The sequence below is a fragment of the Euphorbia lathyris genome, chromosome 8 (assembly GCF_963576675.1).
Source record: "Euphorbia lathyris chromosome 8, ddEupLath1.1, whole genome shotgun sequence".
Lineage (NCBI taxonomy): Eukaryota > Viridiplantae > Streptophyta > Magnoliopsida > Malpighiales > Euphorbiaceae > Euphorbia > Euphorbia lathyris.
Genome location: NC_088917.1, coordinates 4,819,329 through 4,837,307, shown reverse-complemented (window position 1 = coordinate 4,837,307; position 17,979 = coordinate 4,819,329).

The following is a 17,979-nucleotide window of genomic DNA, read 5'->3' as shown; positions in this document are numbered from 1 at the left end:
TTGGGCACATTCGCCTGGGCCCATGTTAGTTTTTTTGGGCCCATTTATGATGGTGTGTGTTAGATTTAACAGGTTTTGTCGGCTCAGGTCGATTGGTACGAGCCTAACGGTCCTTTTTGTACAAACTATTTACTAACTTATCTAGTGTTTCTCAAAATTTTAGATTTCGTGTGAATTAGTCGTTTTTATCATTTTTGACCGTTTATTATAGGTTTTCATCACGGGTCCTCCGACTCCAATGTCTACAACACCTTGGCGAGACCCGAAACCAATTGCAAAACAAGCTGGTCATTCGGAAAAGGAGCACCCACGTCCTTAAGTTGGTGAGACAACTCCTTGAGGCGTTGACAATAGGCTGATACATTTGGAAAATCTTCGATAACGGTGTAGGAAATTTCTTATTCAAGAGCAACGGCTCAAGAATGTTTTTTTATCTTGAAATATGTCACGCAATCTATTCCAAGCTTCCATGGCGGTGGCATCGGGCTCGATAATAGTATGCAAAAGATCATTAGAAATTCTGGAATAAATCCACTAGAGGACCATAACATCCAAAATGGTCCATAATTCTTTTTCCTCATCGTATTCCGACTCTTTTGCTTTGCCTTTGTCTGAAGGAATGATATGGTCGATAACCTTATGGGATTTTGTGTGAACTTTAAACAATTACACCCATATCGAATATTGGATGTTTTCCAATTAAAAAAGAATTGGGATGTGGTTCTTAATGTTTGACACACCAAGAACTGAGTGAAATTTGGAAGAGGACATGTAGGAGGTTTGAACAGATTATGCAATGGAGGACGAGAAGAAGCGGATGGGTAAGCGGAAGAGTGAAAACTCAAGATCGAATTCGGAGCTCTGATACCATGAAAGAATATAATCTGTTGATTTATTCTCTAGCCAAATTAGGCTTAAATGGCAATCTTAGATACCTTAGTTAATCCATAAACACCTACCATATACAAAAGTTGACTAACCAAAATGAATATTGATAAAATATATATAGATTTTTTTATCAATATTCTAACATTATTATTTAATAGGAAGAAATCTTAATTGGAATATATTAGAAGCTCTTAAAAGAATATGTAATGTATAATTAGAGTAGAAACATAAATTATTTCCTATACAGGATCATATACCTTTTTATGTGGATTATCCGTTTAAGGAAGGTTTGGTTATCCAACTGAGTAGAGGTTTAGTCCCCGCGCTACTAATGCATGGTATCTCGCTTTTGAAGATACAATACATATTATTTTATTATGTGACCATGTATCAATTGAGTGTTATCAAAATTCTCGTTTTTTGTAAGAACAAGTGTAGGGGATGAGGGATAATTCCAGTTCAGGATTAAAGAAATAAATATTGATAATATAAACTTTTAGATAATATTAGATGAGTTATTTATACTAGCTACCCATAACAACAAACAGCAAACAATAGAGATAAACATCTGAACCAAATAAATTCTAAGTCAATGTTAATGTTAATGTTTATTACTCATTTTTGCAAGTGTGTTTAGTGAGAATTGAATATGAATTATTTTTCTACAAATTCAATGCATGTTTGGTTCTCCCTTTTATAACTTATTTTTATTAGTTAAGATTAAAAAGCAAAAATTATTTATTATTTTTTAGAAGTAAAATCAGATAATAGTTGCAGCCACTTTATGATAATTTTAGGAAATATTCCATGTGTTGATATGCAAGCTCAAGATTGATTTGCGAGTGTCAAATCAACGTAGGAATTATTAGTTGGTCGGGCTCTCTGATGTGTAAATCAATATTCTCTCAAATTAAAAAGTAATATGAATATATAGAATAAATTTAATAAGTTACTATCACGAAAATCTAAACAACAAAATAAAAAGACTAAATAAAGATATATATATATATATATATATATATATATATATATATATATATATATATATAAACTAATCAAAACTAAAATAACTCAAAATGAGATAAAATTCAATAAACTATATAATAAACATTAAAACATGAAATTGACTCAATTAAACTAATAAACATAAAAATAGACTAAAAGACCTTAAAACTATAATAAATAATAAGGAAAAAAAATATTATTATCATTAGCATAATGTCTTATCTATAATATTTTGTATATTCTAAATAGTATAGTTTGGACATTATTATTTTTAAATAATGACAAAGAGATTATATGTAATGAAAATTGTTTATCTTTTGTCGTAAGTGAGAAACCTCGATAATGGACTATAGGCCCGAGATGTCGCTTTGGACACGTCGAGTCCAAACGCTTTACAAAAAATAATGATGCAATTAACACCTTTGACTTGACCTTTAACACTAGAATTGATTGTGGAACAATTTCAATGTAAGCTTCCCACAATCAATTATCTCATAAGAAAATTCTCTTAATCAATCATTAGTAACTGAAATGCAAACTTTGCCTTTATCTGTCACCAAGTTTGGAAATGAAGAAACGAGGAGATTTTTGATAATAAAGCTGTGCTTTTGCCTAACTTAGCTGAGCGCTTCTTGAAGAAACTCTCCTCTATTATTAATAGTTTCAAAGGTGAGTCCCTTGCCAGATCTTCCCAGAGTAGTGATGTCCACCTTGTGAGTTGGAGCAGGCCGAGAGAGGGGGTTGTGAAGCTGAATACTGATGGATCCTGCCTCAGTAATGGTAAGATTGCTGTCGGAGGTGTTCTTAGGGATGCGGGAGGCGCCTGACTTTCTGGGTTTACCCAGAATTTGGGTTTGGGTTCTTCCTTCTCTGCGGAGCTCTGGAGCATTCTCTCTGGAATCCAGCTGGCGATTAGGCTGGGTGTTAAGAGGCTTTCTGTGGAGTCTGATAACTTGGAGGCCATCAATATGATTTTGGGTAATCATGTCATGGGTCTTCATAGCCGCAACCTTATTAAAGCTATTAAGAGGTTTAGCTCCTCATTTGAAATCCTTGAGTTCAGCCACATTTTCCAGGAACAGAACCGTGTTGCAGATCACTTGGCGGCGGCTGGCCATGAGGGGGTGTTAGGTGTTTCTACCCTTACCGTTCCCCCTATCGCTTTTTCTCCTCTTCTTTTAGAGGATAGGATTGGGGTTAGCTTTCCTAGGCTAATTCCGGTGTAGTTGCTTTTGTTTCGTTTGCTTTCCTTTCCTTTTCTATCCAAAAAAAAAAAGTAACTGAAATGCAAACTAATTTATTAGACATTAAATCACAAAATAAATTTTAATTAACTTTAAAGAGGTCAGCCAAAGATTGAAATTGAAATTAATTAAAAGCTAACTAACTAAAACCACAAAATAAACTTAAATAAAATCTCACTAATAAAAATCAACAATAAAATAAAAACACTAAATAAACTTAAACTACATAAAGATTAAAAAATAAAATGAATAGAGATAAAAACGATTAACTACAAATGACAAAGGACAAAAGAAAACTACAAATGACAAAAAAAAAAAAAAATTCAATAAACTATATAACATAAATTAAAACATGAAATTTACTGAATTAAACTATATAACAAACATAAAATAGTATAAAAAAACATAAAATATACTAAAAGACTCTACTATCACCTTTAAAAAAAACTCTAGGACCATAATAAATAATATCACTACAAAAAAAATTGATCTTTGAGTACAAATTGTTAAGGACAAATTAAATATATGGTCCTCAATTCTAACTTTAAAGCTAATACAAGGGACAATTAGATTATTGTTTCCAATTCTTTTTCAATTTAGAATAGGGGACAAATGTTTTCAATAAAAATTAGATAAATATTTACATTTAAATTTATTAACAATAGGGACAGAGCTAACCACGTTATACTTAAATTTCATAAAAAAAACCACGTTATTATACTTAAATAAAAGATCAAAATACTCCCCCAAAACTTCAATTTTCAATTTCTCTCGTTCCATCCCAAAAAACTTTTGAAATCCCTAGATTCTATATGGAGAATCCACTGATTTAATTCTAATCCGATCTCGCCTACGATTATTCGGCATGGAATCGAAAATTTCCTCTTCTGGTTGTCGCCTGAATCCTCACCGGATAAATAAAGAGATCCCTCAAATTAAGGCAATTGGTCTTTTTTTTTTAGTATGCGTCTCTCCTCTTTTTGCGTTTCTTTCTCTCTCTCTCCTCTTAGTTTCAGATGAATGGGTGCATGAACAAATAGAATATGTAAGCTGATTTTCAAATTCCTCCTTTTTGTGTAAAATTATGTGATGGTGCGTGTTTGGTAATGAGAACATGTTTTTTACTCTGTTTAGATTTGGGAATTCTCAGCGTCCAGCCTTAAAGAAGTTAGCCACGGGACGACACCTTCCTGTATTTCTGAAGCTTAGCGTGCAAAATTACAGATAAATCATTTAATTGATTTGCTGAAGAAGAATCATTATATCATTTGGTTTGGGATTCCCAGTCGGATTTCCAGGTATCCCAAAATTAGTTATGAGGTCACTTTATTTTATTGTAATAGAATATGAGGATAAAAATAGTTTAGGTTGGATCTATTGTCATAAGAATTATGCTTGTTATCGAGTTCTGTCGGTTTATGACTCAAGTTTGGTAGTACTCTAGGGCTTTGGAGGAGGTGGAATTTTTGTTCCTATGCTTAAGCTCATTATTGGCTTCGATGCCCAATAATCAATTGCCATATCCAAATGTAAGTATTATTATTAGTTAATTAGCACAATTATAAGATTGTTAATTATTATTTTAATCATATATGGTAACAGGTTCAGCAGCTGCAACAATATACTACAACTTGAACTAGAGACACCCCACACTTGATTTTCCCCTAATTGACCCCACACTTGATTTTCCCCTAATTGACTGTGATCTTGCTCTTCTCTTCCAGCCAATGTTGGTGCTTGGAGTTAGTATTGGTGTAACTTTTAATCTCATTTTTGCTGATTGTATATGTTTACAATCTTGGTGGTTCCCATTTTCATTTGTGTGACCTTAGTCTATTCCTTAATTCTTAATTTTCTAATAAGCATTAGTGTAGTTTGTTAGGGATTATTGCCAGTTAATCAACTGTAGCGCAGCGGAATTACGGTTCAAAATTTATTTCTAATCCCTTATAGCTTGATCTTTGTCCGTTAATCATTGATTGAATAAAACCTTTTGATCCGTTTAAGGATATAAACATACCAGGACTGTCTCTTCTAGAGACGGTTGAAGAATCCACAAGGTAGTGAGATCTCCGTAGTCAGGTGCACGAACAGCTATTGAACCAGAACCGGTGCTAGCCGAAGAACGGAGGATGAACTGGAGAGATTTTGATATTTGCCAAAAATAAAATCCACTTTCAAGTGGAATGGTGGCTGCGAAAATCAATTTTGATTTTCCTTCCTCAATCTCTGTGGTGGTCGAATATGAATAGTAGTTAATTAGATTGTTTTAGGTTTTAGGCTTTTATTATATATAGTGTAGTTATTCCTAAACCTAATTGGTTCAGGGTTAAATTGGTTAATTACAAAACTAATCTAATCCTAACATAATCACTTAAATAAATACCAATAGTATTTATTCTATGCAATTAGTTATAATTAGATTAAATTTAATTACCCCAATTAAATAAACAACACTAATTAATAAATTGACATATTAGTTTGATTAATTATTCACGAATGCAATTTCATTAATTTACAAATTAATTAATTACATCCCGTAAATTAATTAACTAATTAAATACTCAACGCCTAAATCTATTAATCAATTGAAGGAAATTAAGGCTAAGGTATAGCAGCGGAAATATAAAATTTTAGCCTACTTCCTTTTAACCATAGGATCCGTTAATCGTTATTTCATATAAAGAGGGATAAGAAGAAATACCTTTCGATGATCAATCTACCGTTGCAAACGAAGTGCCCACAACTTCAAAGGAGATGTAAACTGTTTACCAATCTGCCCCTATCCGAAACAGACCTTCCAGACCTCCGAACGACAATCCTTTCGATGGAAACGTGGAAGAATATGTCTAGAAGCTACTGTCCAAAAATCGCGACGATCCGACGGTTCAATCTCCGGGAATCCTCGCAATAGTGAACTGACCTGATGTAGGCGAAGAAAAACGAATTTCTCCCTTTTGATTGTTTTTCCTTCTTTCGTGAACACGGTGAGATTAAGTTAGAATCAACCCTTATGAGATGCAACCAAAATAGATTGCCTCTAATAAACCAACACAAGATCAAAGAGAAAGAGAGATGAATAAGATTAATCAATCGATGGAATGCCGTATGAATTCTTGTTCACGAACTTGGGAATAGAATTCTTTTCTCTCTCTCTTAAGCAATTTCGAAAATCACAAGTGGGGAGGGATATAGGCTTAGTCGAAATTCACTATAGGGAGGGGTATATATAGTAGCTTGTATCTAAACCCTAGTTAGATAGGAATAGGTTACTTAATAGGAATTCCATTCGGAATAGGATTCCTAATTATTATCTTATAATATATCAAATACATTTAGGATAATAATAAATAACCTAATTGGATAATAATAGGAGTATATTAATCTAACTAAAAATCCTAACTTAATTATCTCTTAATTAATTTAATTCATAATATTAGGATTAATGGAATAAAATTAATTCCTTACTAATACATATAAATTTCGGCCCCCTTCTTGTATTTGGGCCTTACTGGGCTCAATTGGGCCTCCATCTATTAATCATATCCATCTCTCTTTTTTTGGTTCCAAGTCTTATGTGTGATCCATTAGGTCCTTACTACTTCTGGCCGTATGCAACCTATTAAATTAATTTCTTCAAGAATTATATTTAATCCCTTGCATAACGGAATGATGTACAGAGTATGTTATTGGCAAGTCCGTAATCATTCCCCCAGAGTCCGTTAAGAAGACAGGTTGATTCTGTCGTTAACCCTTCCGTATTAGTTACGGTATAATACGATCCTTTATCAACTACATCCTTGAACTGAATCTTATGACTATGGGTAATGTCAAGTCACATATAGCGAGACGTTCATTTTACTTGTTATTGGCCGAGTCAACTCAAAAAGATAGGTTAAGTGAAATCCGAATTTCTACTCTTAAGCTATCACCTTGCAAGGGTTTAGAGTCGAGTCTTCCACAAGCGATCCTTGGATGTATCTCCCATTAATCGGGAGTGATAGATGCTCAATCCAATGTATAACTACCCTGAAATTACTTCCTGTGACACCCAACCTTTGCAGTTCACACCCCAGAGTCATCTCTGTTAAGGATCGTGGGACCACAGGATCAAAGTCTCACATTCAGTAATTCAGGATGACCAATTAACATTCCTTTGAGTCTGAGGATTAGTTATACCTATTAATACCAATGAGATGAATAGTTGACAAGGATGAATCTACCCATCCTGTTATCTCAAGTCGGATCCCCAATCCTAATGAACAACGTTTCACCGGATCTATGTAACTGTCCAGATATCTATATATGTGAAGCTTGTGAGATCAGCTTTCTGTCGGACAGAAGACATTGTTACATACAAGTCTCAACTGTGATATATCAATCCCAAATATATCACTTGACTTGGGGTGGTTTTAAGTTTATTAGTTTATTATAAAGTTTTGTCTCACTTCATGCTTGTATGAACACTTTATAATCACTTTAAACAAACTTACGGATTTCCTTTTATTAGACTTTATTTAGTGCTTAAAAGGGATTGCCTTTATATAGTTATAAAACATATATCTCATTAAAACAAATGATATAAAGAACAATTCATTTACAATAAGTTTGTATCCTGCAACAATTGACTATAGGACACAAAACCCCAACATCAATTACATTGATACAAAGTATCAATTAATCAATTAATTAACCACCAATTAATTACTTTGACATTTTACTGTCAACCAATTAATTAATCTCATCCCTCCAGTGTACCGTTCTATAAGTTCTAACTCAGATGTTCAATGTGCACTATCCTATGGGACTGTCCTTAGCTAGCAGTGGGCTCATGGCCCACAGACAGTAAGTGGGTTCTAGCAAACCATTACTGCCCCTAACCAATACAGCTATTTCAGCAGTCTAAAGATGCAGAGACCCTGTAGTTATCTCTTAACTTCTTTTACCATTTGATATCGATATTATAAACTAAAGGCATGGCGGCTGTCATCCTCTCTGTTGTTTATGATATTTCTAGATCTTAAGTAGATTAATGAATCTGATAAGTAAACTACTTATCAGGGTGTGGCCACACACTTATCAATCTCACTTATCAAGTGGCATGTGATATCATCTCACTGTTATGTGAGTGGTAATTCCATCACTTCACTATCAATACTAATGTGTTCACCTGTTCACCCAATCATACCCGTATTTGGCATCCTGTTACAGACCTGTTAGGCGTATGTCAAAGTGAACCAGATCCCACATTGATATTATAATGAAATCTGGTCTGAAGATAGTTAGAGACCTACTTAAGAAAACTAATGACATAACCACCATGTAGTTTTCTCGGGCGGATCGATCCAGTCACATATATACAACATGTACCCATATTCACAACTAACTTATCAAGTGATATGGCTAGTATCAATTACTACCATACAGTCGTCGAATATACAAGTCTGTGGTCCTAATCATTCCCATGATAGAATAGACTTGGGATATGGTTTTACGATTATCAATCAATGGATTCTCTATTCATATTATAGCACAAGATATAAATGAACTAGATTAATGCCTTTATTAATGTGACACAAATACATTTTATAAGAACCAATGCCTATGAACTAAGGCACACCAACAGTCTCCCACTTGAACTAGTTCCAAGCGGGTATTTCCCTAAACACTATAGATCTAGTACTACCAATTGCCTTGGTAAACTGACCAGCGACATTGTTCTCAGTGTCAACCCTTTACAATGTAATGTCACCGGGTAAGGTGTTACCATCTAAGTACGCGTTTGGATCTCTTGTGTGACATAGGATCCAGTGCTTGTGCTATGTCCCCATTATTGTCATAGAAAACATCAACTGATCTTAGGAGAGTTTGACCTACTCCTAAATCAGTTATGAACTTCTTAATCCAAACTTCTTCCTCTGCATCATCGCATGCAATGATGTACTTAGCTTCCGTCATAGAATCGGTAATGGTTGGCTACTTTAAGGATCTCCAACTAATGGCATCATCATTCAGGAGAAATCCATACCCAGTATGTGACTGGTTATCATCCTTAAAATCTCGGTCAGTGTAACCTGATATTGCCATTCCTCATACTCATCAAATACTAAGAAAAACATCATTGGTATGGTTGAGGTACTTTAGGATTGCCTTGACTATATTCCAGTGTTCCCTATCGGGATCTGACTGGCACCGACTAGTCATGTTTGGTGCAACACGCAACATCTGGCCTTGTACATAACATAGAGTACATGATGGATTCTTATCTATGTACGATGCCTGACTCAAGCCTAGAAGTTGGTTGGATCTAACCTTGTAGATCTTGATCGGCTTCTCATAAGTCTTTCATTGTGAAGCATTTACTCAACCACTGCTTGATCTTGCAGTGTTAATATATTGCCTCTAATGAGCAGTATGTCATCGACATACAATATTAGGAAAGTGGATATGCTCCCACTGAATTTCATATACATACATGGTTCATCAAAATTCTATACGAATCTACTTGAAACACCACCTGTATAACCGGTTTAGCCTCCTCAATGTTTTGAGGATCCATATCGGTTCCCAAAGCATCCTCAGCATAAGCTGCAGGAGTTTGTGAGTCTTGAATCTCAACGAGATCAATATCACTCCCACTGTCTACTTTGGAAAGGAATTCCTTTTCCAAAAAGATTGCAAACCTAGCCATGAATGTTTTATTCTCAGCTGGGTTGTAGAAGTAATAACCCTTAGTTTCCTTAGGGTAACCCACGAACTGGCATTTAACAGATCTGGACTCTAGTTTGCCACTTATCAATTTCTTGACATGTGCATCAAAGCCCCAAATCTTTATGAAGGAAACGTTGGGCTTTTAGCCCGTCCATAATTCATATGGTGTTCCTTCAACTGCCTTGCTCGGTGTATTGTTAATTATATGAGTAGCAGTTTCCAAAGCAAATCCCCAAAAGGAGATAGGGAGAGAAGCTTGACTCATCATTGAGCGGACCATGTTGAGCAGGGTCCTGTTCCTCCTTTTGACACTCCATTCCATTGGGGTGTACCAGGAGGAGTGAGTTGGGAAACGATCCCACGCTCTCTCAAGAATGAGACAAACTCTTGGCTCAAGTATTCGCCCCCTCTATTAGACCGGAGTGCTTTTACTTTCTTGCCAAGTTGATTTTCTACTTCATTTTTGAAATCTTTGAATCTCAGAAGAGTTTCAGATTTATGTTTCATCAGATACACATACCCATACCGGCTATAGTCATATGTGAAGGTAACAAAGTACAAAAAACCAGATCTAGCACTGGTGCTCATTGGACCGCATACATCTGAGTGTATCAGCTCAATCAGCTCCGTGGCCCTTACACCGGTTTTGGTGAAAGGCGCCTTTGTCATCTTCCCTCTTAAACAAGATTCACACGTGTCATAAGACTGCATGTCAAATGACCCTAGCGCTCCACTAGAGTGAAGCCTAGTTATGCGTTTCTCATTTATGTGGCTAAGACGACAATGTCAGATATATGTAGGATTCAGTTTATTAGTCTTAATCCTTTTAGCTTTTATGTTATAGATTGATTCACTACATTTTAGATCAAGGATATACAAACCATTTTCTAGAAATGTGGTTCCATAAACAATATTGCCATGATGTATAGAAATCATACCACGTCCAATATTAAAAAATTAAAACCATAAATATCCAACATAGAAACTGAAATAATATTCCTGCGCATTGCAGGTATAAGATAGCAATTTCTAATTTCTAAAACTAATCCACTAGGTATCTCTAAGAATAATCTTCGATCTTTAAGGCCTCTACATGAGCACCATTGTCGACTCGAAGATCCACTTCACCAGATCCCAGCAATCTCCTATTTCTTTATCCCTGCACATTTGAACAAATGTGAGTACCACATCTAGTGTTTACAACCCAAGATGTAGAAATAGCCAGATTAAATTCAACAACATAAATACCTGAACCAGAAGCTTCGTCCTTCTGTTTCTCCCTTAGCTTTGGACACGCATTTTTCCAGTGTCCCTTATCATTACACTCATGGCAGATATCATCTGCTGAGGCCAACCTACCTTTAGAAGCTGCCGTCTTTCTAGCCTTGGGCTTGGCCTTTTGGGCCTTCGCTTTGGACTTAGACTTGGCCTTTCCCTTAGGTATGTTCCCTTTGTTAACCAGCAACACCTCTAGAGTCCTCTTGCAGGATTGCTCAGCAAGTTTCAATATGCCATGCAATTCTACTACAGACTTATCAATGCCCTGCATGTGGTAGTGCATGATAAACTGATTGTAGGATGCCGGAAGTGATCCAAGAATGATGTCGACTGCTAGTTGTGCAGGCACTGGTGAGCCAAGCCTTGACAATGTGTCAATAAAACCCTTCAACTTTAGCACATGTGTGCTAACAGAAGTCCCGGCTTGCATCATAGTGCTGCATAGCGCATTTGTTGTCAAGTATATTTCCTGACGAGTTTGATCTTGGAACATCCTTTTGAGTTGATCCATGATCTCAAAGGCGTGCTGCTCCATGAACTGTTTCTGAAGATCAGGAACCATGGTACCCAGCATAATGCATGACACATCTCTATCATCATTAACATGTCGGTCGTACTCCGCTATTTGATCAGCAGTTACGCCCCGACCTGTAGGACGAGCTGCTGGTAAGGCAGCAGTTAGCACATATTCCTTCGACTCGTGTCTAAGAACTATTTGCAAGTTCCTGGACCAGTCAAGGAAATTAGTCCCTGAAAGCTTTTCCTTTTCCAGGAGTGGTCTGAGTGAGTTGTTGCTTGTTGCAGCCATTTAATTTTCTTTTCGTGTAATTTTGATGTGGAGTTTAATCTACGTGGAAAAATTACATTAGAGTTAGAATAAAGGGCTTAAGCCAAAGATCAAATTAATAATCCATTTTAATTCGTTATTGGTGATATTTATTTAGCTGTCTTGACCAAGATCCACAATCCGTCAACAATCGACCGAGCTAGGGCTCCGCCGTCGACCATTGACGATTTGGTAGGATAAACTATCCAATCCTCCGCAAGGACTCTTGGTTTGATGGGCTTTGTGACACTTAGCCTATCTGTGCTTAGGGCCCACTCTGAGCTAATGCTACCCACGTTGAGTCCAACCACCATACACGTGTTAGCCATACCGAAGTATCCTAACCCTCGACGGCCCACTAATTACTACAGCATACCTGCTAGGGCACGTCATACACTGTAGCACTACCTAGGAGGAAGAGGTGTGAATCTGGAAAACACTTTTAAATGACTCAATATTTCATTATCCGGATTAATTAAGTGATACGGCTTTAACATATAATTATCGCGGGTGATGATCTGGTGATCGTTGTTACTTATATTTCATGTTATACTAAGCAATTGTATCATCAAAATAAACATAGAGACTCTATGGGCCTTATAATAGATCCTAGTGAAACTAGATATACTATCTAATCTCCACGGGCTTGCTTCAAGTCTCATTGGGCTCCCACCATAGGCTTGGACCATCTGGGCTTCTTCACGACCAATTACAATTTTATGAATAGAACCTATTCTAAAATTACATTAATGAAAGAATGGCACACAGGCCATATTTCCCAAAATAAATTAAATTACAAACCGACTTTAATTTAGGGCCCATAGAACTCTATAACACGTTGTTGCATAGTAAGACATACAAATATAATGCATGATCATGACATTCCAAAATCATCTAATAAAGTTAAGCCGAGTTACTTAGGGTGAAATCGCCAATTTTACCATATGTGACTAAGGCCCATAAAGGCCCACACGGTTAACATCCATTTGTATGCAAAATTACAATTTTGCTCCCACTGAATTTTAGGGTCGTCGCATATCTAAAATTTAGCCCTCCCAATTTAAACCGGTGTCACGGTCTATTGGGTCAATTTCACAAATTAACCATATTCAATTTTATACAAATTATCAATTCGATTAAAAATTAAATATGCATGCCAAACAAAAACATTTTAATACAAATTAATTTTTTATTCAAAACACGTTTAATAAATTAAACGGTATTAGGGCCCTGATTTTATTAAAATACCCATGAAAAATTTTAAAAATTAAAACCAGTCCCTATAATCTAAATTTAGACCCAAAACGGACCCGAGACAACAACCGGGTTGCTGTCCGCGGACAGCAGTCCCGTGGCTGCTGTTCCGTGTCCGGAACTATTTTTTTTTCTGTTTATTTACTGTCTAAATAAAATTGCTGCTGTATTTTTTTTTCATTTTTAAATTATTTTAAAATAATTTTAGAACCAAATAATACAAAAACACAGACAGAAATAATAAATAGAAAACTTCCTAGAACAATTTCTACACGAGGAATTAATAGGAATTCTCAAAACTGATTTGGAAAAATAATAAAAACCAAATCTTATTAATTTTCAATCAATCAAAACGGACTAAACCATGGCTCTGATACCACTGTTAGGGATTATTGCCAGTTAATCAATTGTAGCGCAGCAGAATTGCGGTTCAAAATTTATTTCTAATCCCTTATAGCTTGATCTTTGTCCGTTAACCATTGATTGAATAAAACCTTTTGATCCGTTTAAGGATATAAACATACCAGGACTGTCTCTTCTAGAGACGACTGAAGAATCCACAAGGTAGTGAGATCTCCGTAGTCAGGTGTACGAACAACTATTGAGCCCGAACCGGTGCTAGCCGAAGAATGAAGGATGAACTGGAGAGATTTTGATATTTGCCAAAAACAAAATCCACTTTCAAGTGGAATGGTGGCTGCGAAAATCAATTTTGATTTTCCTTCCTCAATCTCTGTGGTGGCCGAATATGAATAGTAGTTAATTAGATTGTTTTAGGTTTTATGCTTTTATTATAGGGTTAAGGTGCAAAAATACCCTCAACGTTTTGGGTCAGGAGCAATTTTACCCCTAACGTCTAAATTGGTGCAATTTTACCCCTAACGTTGGAAGCCAAGAGCAATTTTACCCCTAACGTTGATAAATTGTGTTAATTTGAGAAATAATTCATCAAATTGTATTCTCGGTCATGAATCTTGTATCTACACTTTACAAGTGCGTCATTTTATCAGTACCAAATCACAAACATATGGTGGGATGTGAAAAAATATAACAAATAAAATAAAAAAAAAGATATATGTTTTTTGTACGGATTAGATAAAAAAAATAAAAAAATTCACCGAATTTATAAATATTAATCTTCAATTCTATTATTAAATTACAAAAAAAAACATGAAATCCTTTGTTTTAGAACGAATTGGTGCAATTGGTACAAAATAAGGAACAAAAATATTTGTGTTTTATAATAGTGTCTGAAATTGACACAAATTATCAACATTAGGGGTAAAATTGCTATTGGCTACAAACGTTAGAGGTAAAATTGCACCATTTTAGACGTTAGGGGTAAAATTGCTCCTGGTCCAAAACGTTAGGGGTATTTTTGCACCTTAACCCTTTATTATATATAGTGTAGTTATTCCTAAACCTAATTGGTTCAGGGTTAAATTGGTTAATTACAAAACTAATCTAATCCTAACATAATCACTTAAATAAATACCAATAGTATTTATTCTATGCAATTAGTTATAATTAGATTAAATTTAATTACCCCAATTAAATAAACAACACTAATTAATAAATTGACATATTAGTTTGATTAATTATTCACGAATGCAATTTCATTAATTTACAAATTAATTAATTACATCCCGTAAATTAATTAACTAATTAAATACTCAACGCCTAAATCTATTAATCAATTACATTGATACAAACTATCAATTAATTAACCACCAATTAATTACCTTGACATTTTACTGTCAACCAATTAATTAATCACATCCCTCCAGTGTACCGTTCTATAAGTTCTAACTCAGATGTTCAATGTGCACGATCCTATAGGACTGTCCTTAGCTAGCAGCGGGCTCACGGCCCACAGACAGTAAGTGGGTTCTAGCAAACCATTACTGCCCCTAACTAATACAGCTATTTCAGCAGTCTAAAGATGCAGAGACCCTGTAGTTATCTCTTAACTTCTTTTACCATTTGATATCGATATTATAAACTAAAGGCATGGCGGCTGTCATCCTCTCTGTTGTTTATGATATTTCTTGATCTTAAGTAGATTAATGAATCCGATAAGTAAACTACTTATCAGGGTGTGGCCACACACTTATCAATCTCACTTATCAAGTGGCATGTGATATCATCTCACTGTTATGTGAGTGGTAATTCCATCACTTCACTATCAATACTAATGTGTTCACCTGTTCACCCAATCATACCCGTATTTGGTATCCTGTTACAGACCTGTTAGGCGTATGTTAAAGTGAACCAGATCCCACATTGATATTATAATGAAATCTGGTATGAAGACAGTTAGAGACCTACTTAAGAAAACTAATGACACAACCACCATGTAGTTTTCTCGGACGGATCGATCCAGTCACATGTATACAACATGTACCCATATTCACAACTGACTTATCAAGTGCTATGGCTAGTATCAATTACTACCATACAGTCGTTGAATATACAAGTCTGTGGTCCTAATCATTCCCATGATAGAATAGACTTGGGATATGGTTTTACGATTATCAATCAATGGATTCTCTATTCATATTATAGCACAAGATATAAATGAACTAGATTAATGCCTTTATTAATGTGACACAAATACATTTTATAAGAACCAATGCCTATGAACTAGGGCACACCAACATAGTTACGGTTTGACTCGAATGCTAATTTCTTGATTAAACATATGAAGATGGTGAAATGAGTTGTCTGATGGGTTCTGTTGTTTATAGTTGACTGATCGATGGTATTATATATGCAGAGCAAGGAAGGATGGTAAAACTTGTTGATACCATCAAGGACCTTCTCAGCAAAAGTATGCTGAGGCATTTGGAAGCTGTATTTATGAATGGTACATATTGGCTCAGTCCTACAACAAACTTGTTCAATGTTGAGGAACAAATCAGAACAATGATTTTTTTTTAGATAAATGAGGTAAGAATGATAAATATTTAGTGATTTTATATCTTCCATTGTGCAACTTAATTACTTTGAGTTGTTCAACCAAAAGTCCTTGAAATTCTATTTTTTCATGTACAATTATTGTGCATGCATTTGCTTCCTAATTTGTTTATTGACGTAATAAGTTAGAGCTGGATCCAAAAAGAGGATTAATGGGGTGCAATAGCTGTTGGAAATCCTATGGATGCAATAAGTATTTTTATGCTGCCAAATTTAAAATTAGATATGATTCTTACTGATTTTTAACCTTTTATTAATAGGCAGTGGAACTATGAGTTCTTAAATGTGTCTTATTATTTACGAATTATAAGTCACATATGCTGCTTGGCATGATTCTTTAGTTTACACCATTCTCAGTCATGGTTGCATGTTTTCTAATTAAGTCAATTTTGAATGAATTTGAAATTTTGTGCCTTTCTAAAACCTTTGTATTCTCTTAAAATGGATGGATGCTATAATTTTCAACACAAATTTGGGCGCAGTTATTTGCTTATTTTGGACTGAGATGTTGTAGTAGCTCCCTTCAATCGAAAAATTCATATTTGTTTTTTCTTTTAGTTTTTTGTCAAAAAATTTGACATAATTTTTAAGGACAAATATTGTCTCATTTGCATAGGTACCATAATTATCCATTTATTGGCAGACAGAAAAAGTCCCCTAAAAATAGGGACAAAAGTCGTCTCTTTTGCACGGACGATAATTGTCCGCTTCTTTTAGAGACAAAAAATTGTCTCTTAAGGATAGGGACAAAAGTCGCCTCCTTTGCACGGGACGACAATCTTCCCTAGAAATGGAGACAACAATCGTTCCTCGAAATAGGGACCACAATTGTCCCTATTCTTAGGGACGAAATTCATCCCACAAAATGGAGATGACATCGTCTTTGTCGTTCCCTATGGAATAGGGTACGCTCGTATAGGGGACGCAACAAGGGGACAATATAAATTGTCCCCAAAAACATAGGAGACAATGTTTCTTATTTTTGGGGACAATTTTTTCCGTCCTCGATAATTCTTGTTTTTTTTTTGTATTGTATGGATAAAAACATTCTTATCATTAGCATAATGTCTTATCTATATACCTTTGTATATTCTAAATAGTATAGTTTGAACATTATTATTATTTTTAAATATTGACAAATATATTATATGTAATGAATTTTTTATATCTTTTCTATTATTGCGATATCTGATGTAATCAGTGGTTCTTCATCTTATGTGTAACATCCTGGCCTAATACCATATAGACATTGTCCGTTTTGGCCAGAATCCAACACTTTGGGCCTCACAACTTTAAAATGCGTCTGCATATAGTGGATTCTGACCTCACTAATAAGTCACAGTCACTCCCTCTCCATTTCCGATGTGGGATTCAGTTCATTCCTATTCTCATCCCTTAGGATCGCTTCTTGCTCATGCATTCTACCCCGGTGCCACCCACTCCGGATCGGGTCGTTACATTCTAGGTTTTAGTGATATTTTTTTGTAGTTAATGATACTTCATCTCCTGGACTAAGGTGGTGAAAACACACCAAGTAATGGTACTTTGTAAAAAACAAAGTAACCATAGAAGGCACCATAGGAAGGAATCTTAATTGGAATAGGATAGAAGCTCCTTATTAGGAAAGAAAATGTAATACATAATTAGAGTAGAGACAAAAAATTATTTCCTTTATATGATCATTAACTTTTTATATTGATTATCTGGTTAAGGAACCTTTAGTTATCCAATCAAAAAGTGGGTTAGTCCCCGCTCTATTGATGCATGGATATCTCTGTTTAGAAGATACGATATATA